The following is a 16,539-nucleotide window of genomic DNA, read 5'->3' as shown; positions in this document are numbered from 1 at the left end:
TACAACAGTGGCGACGAATTGGAAATGGACTTACCTGCAATTCGGCAGCACCTCAAGGACATCGATTCCTCTGGCGTCCAAAGTCGAAGAAAAGCAAGAAAAAGAAAAAAGCTGTGGTTTCACCAGCTAGCCGAGCTGGTGGCAGGTACTGCAATAATCCTTCCTGGGCATCGGGCTGGGGCTCCAGCGGCTGGCTCTGCAGCTAGGCCAAGCAGCGAAGGCGGAGGCAAGCAGTAACAGACGGGGAGGGAGCACTCGGGAGACGGCCGGCGCTGCAAGCAGGTCGGCGTTCAGACCTAGCAGAGAGAGTCCGGCGGGAACGAGTCTCCACCTGTAAATAAATAAATAAAAAGGGAAACCCGCGGGAAACAGCGTTGTCATCGGTAGCAGCAGCGGGGAAGCGCGGGAAGCGCCATATCTTTTCTGCAGAAAAGAAAGAAAAGCGCGGGAAGCGCCATTTTTTTTCTAGGATGCCTAAGTCTGGCAATATTGATGCTTTTGATAACGATAGAGGATTGGACCACATATGTGGAAAGAGTGGAGGTATATTGCACCGCAAATGGAATAGAAAATGAAAAAAAAGCGTCAGTACTTCTAAATCTAATGGGCGCAAAGACATACGGGCTGTTACGAAACTTAATCACTCCAGCCAAACCAAAGGACAAGAATTTTAAAGAAATTGTTGATACCCTACAGGAGCACTTAAACCCAACACTGCTGCTGATAGCGGAACGATTCAAATTCTTCAAGAGGAATCAACACAAGAATGAAAGTAACGCTGATTACCTCACCGAATTAAGAAAGCTATCAAAGCACTGCCAATTCGGGGCAGGACTAGCAGATTATCTTCGAGACAAATTCGTCTGCGGTCTCCTAAGTGAAGGAACACAGAAAAGGCTGCTTTCTGAAAAAGATTTAACACTGGACAAGGCTTTCAGTATGGCTGTATCATACGAAGCAGCCGCAAGAGGAGCTGCAGAGATACAACAAAAGACACAGGACTTCGGCACCCATGAAATGACACAGGGTTTTGAGAGATGTTATCGCTGCGGCAGATCCACCCATGACCAGAGGGACTGCTGGTTCAAGGACAAAGCATGCAGGCAATGCGGAAAGATTGGACACATTGCACAGGTATGCCGATCTGGACAAAAAAAAAATCCACGGACAGGAAAAAAAAATCAATAAAGAAAAGTACAGAAAGGTACAAATGATGACGGACAGTAGCTCCGAAGACCAGAAGAGCGATAGCGACTCCGAAAACAAGAGACTAAGCTGGCTCAAATTACATAATGTAATTGCCAAAGAAGATTACCAGACCATTTGGGTTACCCTCACGATAGCAAGGTCCCCAGTTAAAATGGAGCTAGATACAGGATCAGCTCTGACCGTCATAAATCGACGGGATTACGAGCGTCTATTTCCACATATACCTTTAAAAGACACATCCATTATCTTGAAAACATATACGGGGCAGAAAGTATACCCCAAAGGAAAAATAACGGTGCCTGTTGTATACAACGGCAAGGAAATACAAAAGTTCTATTTATACGTTCTACAAGATGGTGGTCCACCGCTGTGGGACGTGAATGGATCAGGAAAATACGTTTAGACTGGCACTCCATTCAGGCACTGACGGTGACCAGTAAGGAAAAAAACGATGATGACGTCATACCTGAACGATTAAAAGACATCTTGGCCAACGCCAAAGAAGTGTTTCAAGAGAAACTAGGAACCTTGAAAGGCATCACCGCCTCAATAAAAGTGGAAGATGCGGCAATTCCCAAGTTTTTTAAGGCAAGACCGGTGCCATACACAATTCGTCCAGCAGTCGAGGCAGAGCTGGAGAATTTGGAAAAGGCAGGCGTATTATCCAAAATAGATTGGAGCGAGTGGGCAACACCCATCGTCCCAGTCATGAAGAAAGCGTTGAATAATGATAAATCTGAAGAACAGAGAAAAATTCGCATCTGTGAAGACTTCAAGGTGACTGTAAACCCGGTCCTTCACATGGTACAGTATCCTCTTCCGAGGATAGAAGATATTTTCGCCTCACTATCCGGAGGGAAACATTTCACCAAAATTGACTTGGCACAGGCATATCTACAGATGGAGGTTGAAGAGGCCTCTAAAAAGTATCTCACGATAAATACACACAAAGGTCTGTACCAGTACAATCGACTGGTTTTCGGAGTAGCATCCGCTCCAGCTATCTGGCAAAGAGCTATGGAGCAAGTCCTCCAAGGGATTCCGGGGACTCGATGCTACCTAGACGACATCCTTGTAACAGGAGAAAACGACAACGAGCACCTTGCTAATTTGGAGCAGGTGCTCACTAGGCTGAGAGAACGGGGCCTACGAGCAAATCACCCCAAGTGCGAATTTTTCCAGAATCAAATATCATATTGTGGCCACATAATTAATAAGGAAGGGTTGCATAAATCACCTGAAAAAATTGAAGCGGTCATAAAAGCCCCAGCACCTGAAAATGTTTCACAATTAAGGTCGTTCCTGGGATTAATAAATTACTATCATAAATTTTTACCGAACTTATCAACTCTTCTGCACCCTCTTAATGAACTGCTACAAACAGGAGTAATTTGGAAATGGAGCGAAGACTGTAAACGTGCCTTCCATAAATGCAAAGACTTAATCACGTCCAAAGAAGTTTTGGCTCATTACAACCCATCACTGCCAATCAGACTGGCGTGCGATGCATCCCCTTACGGCGTAGGAGCGGTATTATCGCATAAATTCCCTGATGGCTCGGAACGGCCGCTAGCTTTTGCGTCATGCTCATTGAACTCAGCTGAGCGTAACTATGCCCAGATCGACAGGGAAGCACTCAGCCTGGTATGGGGAGTGAAGAAATTCAACCATTACCTACACGGACAAAAATTTACCTTGTTCACTGACCATCAACCCCTCATCTCCATATTCAACCCTAAAAAGGGTGTTCCCATTATGACAGCGCAAAGGCTACAGAGGTGGTCCCTTTTTCTAGGGGCACACCAATATAACATAGAATACAACGGATCAAAACAGCATGGGAATGCTGACGGTTTATCGCGCCTACCGTTGCCAACGGTAGAAGAAGCACCTACCGTAGACCCAGTGGAGATTTTCCACTCTACCATAGTCGAATGTCTACCAGTAACAAATTCTGCCATTGAAAGGGAAACTAGAAATGACCCGACTCTCTCACGAGTCTACGATTTAACAGTGAAGGGATGGCCAGCACATGGCGAACCACTGTTGCCAGCATTCTCGCAAAAAAGAGAACAGCTGTCAGTGTGCCGAGGAACCTTGATGTGTGGATCCAGAGTGGTGATTCCACCCAAACTCCAGGATAAAGTTCTAAAGGAGCGTCACGAGGGGCATCTGGGTGGAGTGAAAATGAAGAACCTAGCCAGGCCGTTTGTATGGTGGCCAGGTATCGATGGAGACATCGAAGAAATGACCAAGAGCTGCCTAGGATGCCAGAAGGTCCAAAACGCTCCACCACAAGCCCCTCTACATCCATGGGAGTGGCCCTCATCTCCCTGGCAAAGGGTACACATCGACTTTGCTGGTCCATTTATGGACTCAATGTTCTTAATTGCGGTTGATGCACACTCCAAGTGACCGGAGGTAATAAAGATGTCCTCCACCACCACGGAAAAAACCATCACAGTATTAAGGACCATATTTGCCAGGAATGGGCTGCCTGAACAGATCTGTTCTGATAATGGACCGCAATTTGTGTCCGAAGAATTCAGGAAGTTCTTAAAAAACAATGGCGTTAAGCACTACACGTCCGCCCCATACCATCCCGCCACCAATGGATTGGCTGAAAGGTTTGTCCAGACCTTCAAGAAGGCCATAAAGGCCATGGGTAATGAAGACATAAAACTTCAGCACAAGGTGGATAACTTCTTGTTTGCATACAGGAATGCAACACATATGGTTACAAACCAAACTCCCGCCATGATGTTCTTCAATAGAAGCCTAAGATGCCGGTTGGATTTGATCAAGCCAAACATCAGAAGGGACGTGGAGAACCGGCAATTTCAAGGCATGAATGAAAGGCCAACTAGAACCTTCCAGGTAGGTCAACAAGTTTTGGCCCGGGCCTACCGTACCGAGAAATGGCAGCCTGGAACTATCTGCACACGACTAGGACCGCTGATGTATACCGTGGACATCGGAGAAAGCATAATAAGGCGCCATGCTGACCAAATCATAGAGTCATCCGAAAAGGGACAACCTACACCACAACTCTATACGCCTAATGATGAAGTAGAGATACCCATATCTACCTCCGATCCGGTGATACTGGAACCCGATGAACCCGACACTGGCATTCAAGCCGAATCAGCCTTGCCAAAAGAACCTACTACACCACCAGAAACTACTACACCACCGAGGCGTTATCCGGACCGAGTCAGGAAGCCTCCAGAGAGACTGACTTATAATTAATTAACTACAGCAATGTGTAGATTATTTTTCTTGTAACATGTAATTAATGATTACTTAAAGTATTATGTACTGGTTGGCTAAAAGGGGAGGAATTGTAGTGTATGTGCCTTTAAGAGCCCCCTGTGTACTGTAATACCGGTAATGGCCACTCGGGCTATATAAGCCTGTATATTGTGTTGTATCAGTTAGTTCCCCTCCAGACTTTGTTCAGTAAACACCTGTGAAACCAACTCCTGTCTTCAGTGTCTCTATTAACACATGGATACAACAGAAACGTTCAGCCAGTTAGGCAGCATCTGTGGAGAAAGAAAAACAGAGTTAACGTTTCAGGTCCAAGACCCTTCGTCAGAACCCTGAACAAGAGTACTGATGAAGGGTCTCAGATCTGAAACGTTAACTCTGTTTTTCTCTCTCCACGGATGCTGCCTGGCCTGCTGAGTGTTTCCAGCATTTTCTGTCATCATAAATTATAAGTGGCTTTGTGCCCAATTGTGAATTTGTGTACTGATTGAGAAAGCCACTCAGGTCACATCCACTCTGCTTGTCCCACTTACCCTTCCCAACAATCCATACTGCCTGCTGTATGATAATCATCCCCAAACTGTTTGCACACACATGGAACATCTGACATACATACATTTACATGTGCAAACAACAGCTAGACAGTTCCAATCTCACAAATCAAATATTTCTCAAAGTTCTAAGTTGTTGTGATACCTTCACACAAAAGGTAAATTAGCGAAGTCAGAAAAAAAAAATTCTTAAAAATTCACCACTGCATATATACATAATAGACTTATGACCATAATCCAATCTCAGGGGTCATTTGATGCATGAACACTCAAGTTCCACTTATATTTAATTGGCTGATTTTCCTGTTCCTGGGTTTACTGGATTGCTTGGGTGTGGCAAATATAGGAAAATCAGGTGAGGCAGAACACACTGCCCCAGAGGAACCTGCTGTATAACTGGCCCTCCCAGACATTCCCCTGCCACTTAAAATGCCCACCATCCTGAAGAAAACTGCTTCTCTGGGGTGGAGAATACCATCGGATGCCAATCAGGCAATTTGATATGTATTTTAAACAAACAGTAGGAAAACTACAAGGAGGTCTGCTCCCTGGACATAAAGTGCCCTACTCTTTCAGGCATGGCTCCATTGCTTCAGAGTGCTCCCTGTTTTTGCTGGTGTTTGTGCTTCAGCCTTGTTACTCCTGCTTTTCCTGGTGTGTTTTTTGCTAAAGATTAGCTTTTTTCTGTGGTTTATAAGTTTGATATACTTTAGCGGTTTGATGTGGTGAATGGTTTAATGCTTTGTTTAAATGGGATTTCATATTCAATTTAATGTACTGTATTTTAGATCATTTTTTCCTGGGTAAGGGAATGCAAGGCTGATTTTGCCTGGCCCAGAGAACTGCTCTTCAGGAGCATTGGATCAGAACATCTGGTAGGTAAAACAGCCCTTCTGATTTTGGGAAAAAATTGAAATGGCATGAATTAGATAGACTGACCACCCACCCAATTCTGTGGTCCGTACTCCTGTAGAGTGAAACTCAGACTGGGAGAGAAGCCTTGCAAAATCATACTTGTGTATCGAAATGTTTTTCTCTTTTTTTTAATATAATGCTTTAACTGGATTTTCTCTAAAATTTATTGGTTCATTGCTATTTAAGAGTGCATTTATACTACAAGTAGTGAGTCAGTGAAAAGTAATTTCTTTTCCGTACAAATACGAAACCAGCAGTATAAATCCAGAGTCAGGGCTTGACCTCACCTGACCAGAGAGTGAAGTGGAGGGAGACTCCCCCTGGAGGAGGCAGTCTCATCCCATGGAATATAAATCTATTGTGGTGTCAAACTTGGTTTGCAGAGACCTTGGGGGTTACCATCTCAACAGATAGATTAGGTAAGTGGGCAAAACTGTGACAGGTGGAGTTTAATGTGGCAAAGTGTGAGGTCATCCACTTTGGACTTGGATAGATCAGAGTATTTCTAAATGGCGAGAAGCTAGGAACTGTAGAGGAGCAGAGATTTTGGGGTCTAAGTACTGAAATCACAAAAAGCTAGTGGACAGATATAAAAAAATAATTAAAAAGACTGAAATGTTGGCTTTACCTCAAGAGGACTGAAATACAAAGGGGTGGAAGTTATGTTTGAGCTGTACAGAGCTCTGGTTAGACCCCATCTTGAGTACTGCATTCAGTTCTGGGCAACACACCTCAGGAAGGATATACTAGCCTTAGAGAGGGTGCAGCGCAGATTCACCAGAATGATACTGGGCTAAATCATGAGGACAGGTTGCAAAGACTAGGCTTGTATTCCTTTGAGTACAGAAGATTAAGGGGGATCTAATTGAGGTGTTTAAGATAATTAAAGGATTTGATAGGGTAGATAGAGAGAAACTATTTCCTCTGATGGGAGAGTCCAGAACAAAGGGAGCACAATCTTTAAATTATAGCTTTGCCGTTCAGGGGTGATGTCAGAAAGCACTTCTTCACGCAAAGGGTAGTGGAAATCTAGAACTCTCGCCCAAAAAGCTTTGAGACTAGGTCAATTGAAAATTTTGAAACTGAGCTTGAGAGATTTTTGTTAGACAAGAGTAGTAAGGCTTACAGAACCAAGTCAGGTAGATGGAGTTAAGATACAGATCAGCCATGATCTAACTGAATGGCAGAACAGGCTCGAGGGACTGAATGGCCTACTCTTTTGCTATGTTCCTTCCAACATTCCTATACATGAGAATTAGAGTTCCAGCCAGGAAGGAGCCAGCAGTTTAAACAGGGTTGTGCCTGGCTGGAACTTGAACTGCAACTACCACTCTGAGATGAAAGTTGCAATGTCAATGCACCTTGAATTAGCAAGTTTTTGTTCTGTGTGTAGTAAAAGCATACATATTCAAATTGGCATGCTTTTTATCAAATAACTTGAAGTTTATGATATGGAGAGATTGGATTAAAAAAAAGTTTGTGCCATCTGTGTTGTGTATGTACCTTTAAGAGAATAACTGGTCTCAGACTGCAGTACCGGCAGTGACCACCCCTCTATAAAAGGCGCTATTGAGCCTCTGTGTTTTTAGTTTCATTATTGACTTCCACCAGTAAAGACTTACTTTGTTCACTCCTGCTGTCCGTGTCTCAATTATTCACGGACGTAACACTGGCGACGAGTAAGAAACGAACTTACCTGCAACTCGGCAGCACCTCAGACGACGTTATTGAAGGTCGAAGCCAGAAGAAAAAAATAAAATAAAATCCAAAGAAACTCGAGAAACGGGCGTCGACCGTGGGCAACCGCCCTCCAAATCGTCGGATTGGAAACTTGCAGGAGAGACTGTCCAGAGCCAGGCTTGGTTCCTCGGTCTGTGGTTTCCCAGCTAATCGGGCTAGTGGCAGGTAGTGCACTGATCCTTCCTGGGCTGCGGCAGGCTGAAGCTCGATCAGGTGGCTTTTCAACGGGGCCGGGCAGCGAGTCGGGAAGCAAAGAGAGAGAGAGAGGGTGGAGCACACAGGGCGCGGCCGGTGCTTCGGAGCCGGGCAGCGTTCGGACCTAAGAAGAGGGAGGGAACTGTCCCAGAGGGTCCACTCCACGATGGGAAAATAATAAAAGAAAAAAAATCAATATTAAACGCGCAAGAAACCGTGGAAAGCAGTGCTAACAACAGCGGGGAAGAAGGCAAAGCGCTGGAGGTGCCATTTCAGATTTGCAAGATGCCGAACACTGGCTGTATCACTGCTTTTGATAATACAATAGAGGACTGGACCACGTATGTGGAAAGAGTCGAGGTATATTTCGAGGCAAACGAAATAGCGGAGGGGAAAAAGGCATCGATATTGCTAAACTTAATGGGCGCTAGAACGTACGGCCTATTGCGGGACCTGATTACTCCAGCCAAACCGAAGGCAAAGAGTTTTAATGAAATTGTTGCTGTCCTACAGGAACACTTAAACCCTGCACCGCTGTTGATAGCAGAAAGATTTAAATTCCACAGGAGAACTCAGCACAAAGATGAGAGCAATGCTGGGTATCTTACGGAACTACGCAAGCTATCAAAGCACTGCCAGTTCGGAGCAGGACTGGCAGATACCCTACGGAACAAATTTGTCTGTGGACTCCCGAGTGAAGGAACACAGAAGAAGTTACTCTCAGAGAAAGAGCTGACGCTAGATAAGGCTTTCAGCGTGGCAGTATCGTATGAAGCAGCAGCCAGGGGAGCTGCAGAAATTCAACAAAAACCACAGGAATACGGCACCCACGAAATGACACGGGGATTTGCAAAAGGTTATCGCTGCGGCAGAACTAACCATGACCAGAAGGACTGCTGGTCCAAAGACAAAATATGCAGGCAATGCGGGAAGATGGGACACATTGCACGAGTTTGCAGGTCTGGGAAGAAGACCAGCAACAACAAAAAGGCTACTAAGGAACCGTACAAGAAAGTACAAAAGATGACGGACAGTAGTTCCGAAGACCAGATGAGCGATAGTGAATCCGGGAACAGGAGACTAAGCTGTCTCAAACTTCACAATGTAATCGCAAAAGAGGATCACCGAACCATTTGGGTCACCCTCACGATAGCAGGGTCCCAAGTTAAAATGGAATTGGATACAGGATCAGCGCTAACCGTCATGAATCGACGAGACTACGAGCGGCTATTTTCACACATACCCTTGAGAGAGACATCCATCGTCTTGACGACGTATACGGGGCAAAAAGTATACCCCAGAGGAAAAATAAGGGTGCCTGTCGAATACAACGGCAAGAAAATACGGAAATTGTATCTCTACATACTGCCAAATGGTGGACCACCGTTATTGGGACGGGAATGGATCAGGAAGATAAACTTAGATTGGCACTCCATTCATGCAATGATGGTGGACAGTAAAAAAGATGAAGACGTCACTCCTGGACGATTGTCAACAATCTTAGCTAACGCCAAAGAGGTATTTCAACAAGAACTGGGCACGCTTAAAGGCGTAACCGCCTCGATAAAAATAGAAGAGAATGCAGTTCCCAAGTTTTTCAAAGCAAGACCGGTACTATATGCAATTCGCCCAGCCGTCGAGGCAGAGCTGGAGAATCTGGAGAAGGCGGGCGTGTTGTCTAAGCTCGACTGGAGCGAGTGGGCGACACCCATCGTTCCTGTCATGAAGAAAACGTTAAGCAATAAGTCCGGGGAGCCAAGGAAGATTCGCATCTGTGGGGATTTCAAGGTGACGGTGAACCCGGTCTTTCACACAGTACAATATCCTCTTCCAAGGATAGAAGACATATTCGCCTCACTGTCTGGAGGGAAGCGTTTTACAAAAATTGACCTAGCACAAGCATATTTGCAGATGGAGGTTGAGGAGTCCTCTAGGAAGTATCTCACGATAAACACTCACAAAGGTCTTTACCAGTATCATCGATTGGTATTCGGAGTAGCATCGGCTCCGTCGATATGGCAAAGAGCGATGGAACAAGTCCTGCAAGGGATTCCGGGGACTCAGTGTTACTTGGACGACATCCTTGTAACAGGTGAAGATGACAGTGAACACCTTAACAACCTAGAACAGGTGCTCACTAGACTACGGGAGCATGGGCTGCGAGCCAAACGCCCCAAGTGCGAATTTTTTAAGAAACAGATATCGTATTGTGGCCACGTGATTGATGAAGAGGGGTTACATAAGTCCCCTGACAAAATTGAAGCGGTTGTTAAGGCCCCAGCGCCTGAAAATGTGTCGCAACTGAGGTCATTCCTCGGATTGGTGAATTACTATCATAAGCTTTTGCCGAATTTGTCGACAATTCTGCACCCACTGAATGCCCTGCTACGAACGGGGGTAGCATGGAAATGGAGCGATGATTGTAAGCGTGCTTTTCAGAAGAGTAAGGACTTAATCACTTCAAGGGAAGTATTGGCTCACTACAACCCAGCACTGCCGATCAGACTGGCGTGTGATGCGTCTCCCTACGGCATTGGGGCGGTACTGTCACATAAATTCCTTGATGGTTTAGAGAGGCCGATAGCTTTTGTGTCACGCTCGTTAACTTCTGCCGAGCGTAACTACGCCCAGATTGACAGAGAGGCCCTCAGCCTAGTGTGGGGGGTGAAGAAGTTCAATCACTACCTGCACGGTCAAAAATTTACTCTACTAACCGATCATCAACCTCTCGTCTCCATTTTCAACCCTCAGAAGGGCGTACCGATAATGACAGCACAACGGCTGCAGAGATGGTCCCTTTTCCTAGGGGCACACCAATATGACATCGAGTACAAAGGAACTAAACAGCATGGGAATGCTGATGGATTGTCACGTCTACCGTTGCCGACGGTGGAAGAAGATGACCTTGCAGTGGATCCAATGGAGTTATTCCACTCGACCATAGTCGAATGTCTCCCTGTGACGAATGCAAACATAGAAAAGGAAACACGGAATGACCCGACACTATCATGGGTCTATGATTTAACGGTGAAGGGATGGCCAGCACATGGCGAACCACTGCTGCCAGCATTCTCGCCGAGAAGAGAACAGCTGTCAGTGTGCAGAGGAACCTTGATGTGTGGATCCAGAGTAGTAATTCCACCTAAGTTGACGGATAGAGTGCTCAATGAGCTTCATGAGGGTCATCTGGGTGGGGTAAAAATGAAGAGCTTAGCCAGAGCGTTTGTGTGGTGGCTGGGAATCGATAGAGAAATCGAAGAGATGACCAAGAGCTGTGCAGGATGCCAGAAGGTCCAAAACGCCCCACCACAAGTTCCTCTGCATCCATGGGAGTGGCCCTCATCTCCATGGCAAAGGGTGCACATTGATTTTGCTGGTCCCTTCATGGACTTGATGTTTTTAATTGCGGTGGATGCACAAAGTGGCCAGAGGTAATAAAAATGTCCTCAACCACCACGGAAAAAACTATCACAGTTTTACGAACCATATTCGCCAGGAATGGGCTGCCTGAACAGATTTGCTCCGACAATGGACCACAGTTTGTGTCTGAAGAGTTCCGGAGGTTCTTAAAGAACAATGGTGTTAAGCATTACACATCTGCCCCATATCATCCAGCCACTAATGGATTGGCCGAGAGGTTTGTCCAAACATTCAAGGCCATCAAGGCAATGTGCAATGAAGATATACCCCTACAACACAAGGTGGACAACTTCTTGTTTGCCTACCGGAATGCGACACATGTGGTTACCAACCAAACTCCAGCCATGATGTTCTTCAATCGAAGACTACGATGCCGCTTGGATTTGGTTAAGCCAAACGTCCAAAGAGATGTGGAGAACAGGTAGTTTCAGAATATGAATGAAAGGCCGACCAGGAGTTTTAAGATAGGTCAACCAGTTTTGGCCCAGGACTACCGCACTGAGAAATGGCAGCCAGGAACGATTTGTACACGACAAGGACCTCTCATGTATATCGTGGACGTTGGGGAGAGCATTGTAAGACGCCATGCTGACCAGATTCTAGAGTCACGGGAAAACGTCAACTCCACACCACGATCTGATACACCTGGTAATGAAATCGACGTTCCAATTGCAGCTACCGCAGAACCGGTAATATTGGAAGCAGATGAACCAAACAACGACATTGATCCCGACTCAACATTGCCAGAAGAACCTGATACCCCAAAGAGGCGTTATCCAGACAAAATCAGGAAGCCTCCTCAAAGACTGAACTTATAATTGCTTAAACTTAACCAATGTATCTAGCAACAGTAATTGTGATTGTAACTAGTTATCATTTAGTTGTTAAATGAATGTTATGTACTGTTTATCTAAAAAGGGGAGGAATTGTTGTGTATGTACCTTTAAGAGAATAACTGGTCTCAGACTGCAGTACCGGCAGTGACCACCCCTGTATAAAAGGCGCTATTGAGCCTCTGTGTTTTTAGTTTCACTATTGACTTCCACCAGTAAAGACTTACTTTGTTCACTCCTGCTGTCCGTGTCTCAATTATTCACGGACTTAACAATCTGATCACAACCCATCCAAGACTGTTTTGTACATTACTGCGCACAACAGCTGCAAAGATGATGATCAGCTACATTAGGACGGAAGGAAACTTTTCTGCACATCATGCAATGTAGTGATGGACCATGTTCACAAATGAACAATCAATCATATACCATTTATGCACGAGAGGGAGGAAAAGGAAGAGGCTGGAGACAGGAAGAAGCAATGTAGTACAATGATGTAAAGAATCACTGGTACAAGCAGAGAGGATAAACATTTCACGGGATTTCATGAAAATGTTGCCAGAGGCAGATCACCCTTCTGTGTGAGCATTTCTACATGCCAATGTCAAAAAGTGGGAAATGCACTTCATGCATAGAAACTGAGGAATGCGTATTTGTCTGATGTATATTTTGTAAAGACGAGGTGTGACCAAAGCTTACATGCAAAATGATAAGCATAATTGTTGATGAAACATGTGATGTGATCAGTTCTCAACATTTCCGCTGCCCCTGCAGAGAAAGATAACACTAGACATATACATCCATTTCTCCCAAAACAGTTTTTGTCAAGTACTACCATGCAAGTTGTCGTTCATGTTTGTAACAGAATGAATTTCAACCTGAAAGTGTATCAGTTTATGATATACTAGCTGGGGAGCCCCGCGTTGCGAGGGCAATTTTGGGGCGTTTGGTCTCCCTGCCCCTGTATGTCCCCCCTCTCCCTGTCATGTCCTCTCCCTGTCCTATCCCTCCCTCCCCTCCTCTCCCTCCCCTCCCCTCCTCTCCCTCCCTCCCCTCCCCTGTCTCCCTCCCTCCCTCCCCTCCCCTACTCCCCCGCTCCCCTCTGTCCCTCTCTCCGGCCCCTCCCCCTGCCTAGCGCCTGAGGTCCGGTGCCGTTGCGATAGTGGGAATGCTGAGCGGCGGCCGGCGCCGGGAGCGGGCTCTCGCGGGTGGCGCATGCGCGGTCAGTGCGGTTGGCGCATGCGCGGTCAGTGCGGGCGGCGCAAGGCGGCCTGGCGGCCGTTAGCGAGCAGGAAACTTCGGGCGGCCCGCCCGCGCTACGGCCCCGACACCGTGAAACCTGAGAGGGGGAAGTAGAGAGAGACAGGGAAGAGGAGAAGGAGAGAGAGGGAAGAGGAGAGAGGGAAGAGGAGAAGGAGAGAGAGGGAAGAGGAGAAGGAGAGAGAGAGGGAAGAAAGAGAGAGAGAGAGAGAAATTTTTTGAGCTTCAGGCCCCGAGTCCCCCCTGCGCGAGGGTGAGGAGGAGGGGGGGGGTTGCTAAACACAATATAAAACTCAAATAAATTGTTAATTAATTCCCTAACACATAATTCAAATATTTACCTTACTTCCCTAAATCAAGATGGCGGCCACTCACCTCGGTTCAGAAGGATAAGGCCCGCCCACACACCGGTCAGGTCACCGAAGCGTAGGATTGGTCAATCGTCGAGTCACTCGACACTCAACTGTAGGAAGGAACCCGCCGTCCGATTGGTCGACCTCGACGTCACACGGTCGCTAATGAGATGCTAATGAGCGGAAGGCTGAACGTTTTTCAGATACCGCGGGCGCGGTTTTTGTCCGACCGAAACGTAAATACACCTATGACCGGTCCGGAATCGCAAGCTTTCTTTTGAGGAGACGCGCGCGTCGGTACGCTCTGTAACTTTCAAACGTATAGAGAACAGACAGACAGACAGACATCGGGACAGACAGAAGAGCCGCTTTATATATATAGATACAATGTTTCATACTCTGAAGCAGTTGCTGTCTAACTGCATCCACATTACCTGACTTGCACAGATCATAGACCTGGTGTCCACTGCTTGAGAAACCATTCCAACTAACCTCGCCCTGCATGAAAATGTTCTGAAAGTTGTTTGCACTGCTAAGTGCCAGAAGGGGGCAGTATCTGCAGTATCTTCAAGATATGGACCCCACAAATCCAGCTACAATGGGGAGGTATATTAACCTGGAGGAGCGCATGGGTTTGGATGTGGGGTTAAATCCTCAAAAATGCGAACTCATCGGGAAGACTGCTCCAACCCGTCGACTTCCGCGTTTAACTCGGGTGCATTAGGCTGGTTGAGCACGACCCTATATTAATCAAAGAGTCAATTACTGCTGTAAGGAGGGATGATATCTTAGCAGGTTCCTCTAATGAGGCCATATGGGTAGAACTTAAAAACAAAAAGGTGGCAAGCACTTTGCTGAGTGTGTACTATAGGCCCCCAAATAGTCAGGGGGAGATAGAGGAACAGATATGTAGGCAAATCTCAGAGAAGTGTAGAAATAATAGGGTAATAATTCCCCAATAATAACTGGGATAGTCAGAGTGTGAAAGGCTTAGAGGGTGTGAAATTCTTAAAGTGCATCCAGGAAAGCTTTTTGAGCCAGCATGTAGAAAGTCCTACAAGAGAGGGGGCGGTACTAGACATAATTCTAGGGAATGTAGCCGGGCAAGTGGTAGAAGTGTCAGTAGGAGAGCATTTTGGTAACAGTGACCATAATTCGGTGAGACTTAAGGTAGTCATGGAAAAGGACAAAGATGGAGTGGAAATAAAGGTTCTAAATTGGGGGAAGGCCAATTTTAATATGATATGGCAGGATCTGGCCAAAGTGGACTAGGATCAGCTACTTGTAGGAAAATCCACATCAGAGCAGTGGGAGTCTTTCAGAAAGGAAATAGAGAGAGTACAATGCCAACATGTTCCCGTAAAGGTCAAGGGTAGGACCAACAAGCCCAGGGAACCCTGGATGTCAAGGGATATACAAGAATGGATTAGGAAAAAAAGGGAAGCCTTTGGTAGATACAAAGGACTAAAAACAGTGGAGCCCCAGACGAGTATAGAAAGTCAGGGGGGTACTTAAAAAAGAAATTAGGAGAGCGAAGAGGGTGCATGAAAAAACACTGGCGGGCAAAATAAAGGAAAATCCCAAGGTGTTTTATAAGTATATTAAGGGCAAGAGGATAACCAAGGAAAGAGTAGGGCCCATTAAGGACCAAAGTGGCAATCTGTGTGTAGAGCCAGAAGATGTAGGTGAGATTTTAAATGAATATTTTGCATCTGTGTTCACTATGGAGAAGGACGATGTAGACATAGAAATCAGGCAGGGGGATTGTGATATACTTGAACAAATTAGTATTGAGAGGGCGGAGGTACTAGCAGTTTTAGCAGGCTTAAAAGTAGATAAATCCCCGGCTGCTGTGTGAGGCAAGGGAGGAGATTGCAGGGGCTCTGACACAAATTTTCAGAACCTCTCTGGCCAGAGGACTGGAGAACAGCTAACGTAGTACCATTATTCAAGAAGGGTAGTAGGGATAAACCAGGGAAGTACAGGCCAGTGAGCCTAACATTAGTGGTAGGGAAATTATTGGAAAAAATCCTGAGGGACAGAATTAGTCTCCACTTGGAGAGGCAAGGATTAAATAGTCAGCATGTCTTTGTCAGGGGGAGATCATGTCTAACCAATTTGATTGATTTTTTGAGGGGGTGACTAGGTGTGTGGATGAGGGTAATGCAGTTGATGTAGTCTACATGGACTTCAGTAAGGCTTTTGACAAAGTCCCGCATGGGAGACTGGTCAAGAAGGTAAGAGCCCATGGGATCCAAAATTGGCTTAGTGGCTGGAGGCAGAGGGTGATGGTCGAAGGTTGTTTTTGTGACTGGAAGCCCGAGTCCAGTGGTGTACCGCAGGGATCGGTGCTGGATCCTTTGCTGTTTGTAGTGTACATTAATGATTTAGATATGAATGTAGGAAGTATGATCAGTAAGTTCGCAGATAACACGTAAATTGGTGGAGTGGTAAATAGCGAGGAGGGAAGCCTCAGGCTACAGGACTATATAGACAGGTTGGTTAGATGGGCAGAACAGTGGCAAATGGAATTTAACCCTGAAAAGTGTGAGGTGATGCATTTTGAGAGGACTAACAAGGCAAGGGAATACACGATGAATGGTAGGACCCTAGGAAGGACAGAGGATCAGAGGGACCTTGGTGTGCATGTACATAGATCCCTGAAGGCAGCAGGACAGGTAGATAAGGTGGTTTAAAAGACATATGGGATACTTATATTTTATGCCTCAGCTAATGAAGGCAAGAGCAGGGTGGTTATAATGGAGCTGTACAAAACGCTAGTTAGGCCACAGC

General features: G+C 45.9%; 1 protein-coding gene across 3 annotated transcripts in view; it reads right to left on the bottom strand.

Annotated features, from left to right (window-relative positions):
- LOC147121610 (1-acyl-sn-glycerol-3-phosphate acyltransferase delta-like) overlaps positions 1 to 16,539 on the bottom strand; it is a 342,875-nt gene that overhangs the window by 24,405 nt on the left and 301,931 nt on the right. The gene's annotated exons all lie outside the window — the stretch shown is intronic.

The sequence above is a fragment of the Somniosus microcephalus genome, chromosome 3, assembly GCF_052327205.1.
Source record: "Somniosus microcephalus isolate GS21.2 chromosome 3, FLI_Smic_1.0, whole genome shotgun sequence".
Classification (NCBI taxonomy): Eukaryota; Metazoa; Chordata; class Chondrichthyes; order Squaliformes; family Somniosidae; genus Somniosus; species Somniosus microcephalus.
This window is presented reverse-complemented; position numbering and strand designations above follow the sequence as displayed.